Below are 3,322 nucleotides of genomic sequence, written 5' to 3'. Positions count from 1 at the left end.
TACCAACCAGGTTGACCGTTGCTTTGTGATCCTTCATGGGCTGCTATGGGTGAAGCACACCAACATGGCACATATATACATATGTAACAAACCTGCATGTTGTGCACATGTACCCTAGAAGTTAAAGTATAAAAAAAAATAGAGTGCAATGCATACCTTATGGTAGGGAGACCTACAAAGGTGAATGATTCTAATATTTATTGAGCACTAATAGTAGGCACTGGTTTAAGCTCCTTAAATGTATTAACCCAGCCAGGCACAGTGGCTCACACCTGTAATCCCAGCTACTCAAGGAGGCTGAGACAGGAGAATCGCTTGAACTCGGGAGGCAGAGGTTGCAGTGAGCCTAGATCATCCAATTTCACTCCAGGATGGGCAACAGAGCAAGACTCCATCTCAAAAACAACAACAACAAAAAATGTGTTATCCCATTACTCCATGAGGTGGACTCTACTGTTAATCCCAGTTCCTTGGAGAACTTGGAGCACAGAAGTGGTTCAGTCCCACAGCAGGTAAGTGCTGGCAGTAATTCTAGCCCTGGCTGCTTCTGCAGGTACCTGCTTCTCCACTATGCGAAGCTGCTTTTTCACAGGCATGGCTGAAGTGACTCAGGGTGACTTCAGAGCACATGGTCGCGTGTGCATGTAATATGCTGAGTCCGTCTGAGTGATGTGGCAAGGCCCAAGGAAATCTAGCAGGACTGGTGAGGGCCGAGGTTCATCATCTACCTGTGCAGGTCCTGGGTTAGGGTGTTTGCATTTGGGAGAAAGTGCGACCAAGAGGCCAGAGTTGTGCTCCTGCCACCGTGCTGAGGCTGCTCTGCTCTGAGCTTTTCCTGAAAGCCTGAGGGTAGATCAACTTTCCCTTTACTCTTTGTCTAATACTTTTGCAGCCCATCCCCTCACCATACTATCCATAAACATCAGCAGTCAAATAAAAAAAAGAATACTTCTGAGGCTGCCATTTAAGATCCTGTGGGGCTGGGAGGTCTGATAAACATGTCTAGAATACCAGATTTTTTTTTGGCCAACTTCGTTTCAAGATGCTCCATAACCTCTCCTTTTTTTGTGAAGTCTTTCTTCACCTCCTTGCCCCAGATGTAGTGTTTGTTCTTCTTGTATGATGTTTTCCATATGCATCCTTCTCAACCAACCAAAAGTGTATACTCTTGAGAACAGGGATTCTTTTATTTTTCTTTTGTTTTTTTGAAACAAGGTCTCACTCTGTTACCCAGGTTGAAGTTCAGTGCCTTACCTCAATCATAGCTCACTACAGACTTGAACTCCTGAGCTTAAGTGATCTTCCCACCTCAGCCTCTCAACTAGCTGGAACTACAGATGTGCACCACCATGCCTGGTCAATTTTTTTATGTCTTATAGAGACAGGGTTTCACTATGTTGCCCAGGCTGGTCTTGAACTTCTGGGCTCAAGGATCTTCCTGCCTCAACCTCCTGAAGTGTTGGGATTGCAGGCATGAGCCACCACCACTGGCCTCAGAGAACAAGCATTTTGACTTTTGGATCACGGTATGACTTGCAGCATACAGCATAGCATCTAAAAAGTAGAAGCTCATTATGAAATAGAAAAATGTGAAACATCTGTAAATCAAACCATTTCATAAACCAAGTCAAGTCAAAATACAAATGACAGATTGGGAGAAAACCTTTGCAACTTGTATAACAGTGTATTGTGATTCGTAATATATAAACAATTTCTTTAAATTAAAAAACTTATTTAAAAAATGGATAAATGACAGCTATTTTACCAAAGGTGAAATGCAAATAAGTGAATAGTCAGTAACATGTGGAAAAATTCTAATACTCACTAGAAATTGAGAAAGTGTAAGTGAAATCACTGCCCCCCTAATATTTTAAACATATAGGCAAAAACTTAAAAAAGATTTACTTCTAGAGAAGAAAAGAAATGAGGGAGGAGAAACATTTATGTACAATGGGTAGTTGGGAAAGGGTGTGAAAGAGTTTGAAATCACATATTTTATGTGTAATTGTGTGTAGTGTATTAGTCTGCTAGGGCTGCCATAACAAAGTACCATTGACTTAGTGACTTTAACGACAGAAATGTATTTTCTCACAGCTCTGGAGACCGAAGGTCTGATATCAAGGTGTCTGCAGGCCTGCTTTCCTCTGAGGTCTCTCTCCTTGGCTGGTAGATGGCTTTCTCCTCTCTGTGTCTTCACATGATCTTCCCTCTATGCCTGTGTCCTAATCTGTTTCTAGAAAGACACCAGTTATATTGGATTAGGGCCCACGCCAACAAACTCATTTTAATTTCTGTGTCCCTTTAAAGACCTTGTTTCCAGATATGGTTATATTTTGAGGTAGTGAGGGGTAGAACTTCAACATATAAAGTTTGGGAAGACACAATTCAGCTCATAACACATAGGAATATACATAGATAAACACATACTTAATAAACAGGTAGGTGTGTGTTACAGAAACAAAGCAAGTAGGATAAACTCCAAATTGTTAGCAATGTTTACCTCTAGGTCTGGGATGGAATGGATAGATAATATTTGATTCCTTTTCCAATTTTAAAAGGTCTGGAACGATGGCCTTCCATATTTCCCTATTCACAATATAGACGAGGCGCAGGGCCCGGGGCTGAAATGCATATGGGGTAGGTTTATTTCCTTCTCTTTCTGCACAGTCAGTGTAAGAACACAGCTGTGTTAAATACCAGGAGGCTGTTCTGGGATTATTATTTGTTCCTTGTTCCTCTTTGAGCTTTTCAGGATTTTCAAATAATAATAACAATAATAATAGTAATAACGATAATAGAAATATCGTGTACAGAAAACATATCATCATCAGAGGCACGCACTGCCCAGATGCTAGCCAATACTGCTTCTACTCTTGTGCAAACAAGAAAGCTGTATTTCCCAGCCTTCCATGTAGTTAGTCAGATTGGATGATTTGACTGAATTTTGACCAAAGTAACATAGGTGGAAGAAAATATGCCACTTCAAGTCTTGGCCTTAAAACATCTCTTGTTATCTTCCTTAGTTTGCTCCCTTTCTTCTTGACAGCTTATTGAATAAGAGGACCTAGTGAGGGAACTCTGAGCCCATTCTCTGAGGTGGCAGAGGCACATGGTAGAAAAAGCTGGGGTTCCTGAGTCACCACATGGGGTAGATCCAAGATAGTCTGATTTATATCTGACTTTGTGTTAAGTCACTGTGTTTTACGGTTATCTGTTCCAGCAAGTAACATTAATTACTATGACAAATATATCGCCAATACTAGTTCCTTTCTATAAAGTAAATATCATCCATTAAAATGAAATATGTACACACCCTTCCAAC

The 3,322-nt window shown here is 40.8% G+C and overlaps 1 non-coding gene across 1 annotated transcript; it reads right to left on the bottom strand.

Moving 5' to 3' along the window:
• Positions 1 to 2,576: 2,576 nt before the first annotated feature.
• On the bottom strand, positions 2,577 to 2,706 carry LOC112426745 (small nucleolar RNA SNORA51). Its single transcript, XR_003018148.1, has one exon. It is a non-coding gene; the product is annotated as a small nucleolar RNA SNORA51 (small nucleolar RNA).
• Between the last annotated feature and the right edge of the window lie 616 nt (positions 2,707 to 3,322).

This window comes from Macaca nemestrina, chromosome 8 (assembly GCF_043159975.1).
Source record: "Macaca nemestrina isolate mMacNem1 chromosome 8, mMacNem.hap1, whole genome shotgun sequence".
NCBI classification, from domain to species: domain Eukaryota; kingdom Metazoa; phylum Chordata; class Mammalia; order Primates; family Cercopithecidae; genus Macaca; species Macaca nemestrina.
The sequence above is the reverse complement of the archived record's forward strand: the minus strand, read 5'-3'. Positions and strand labels throughout refer to the sequence as shown.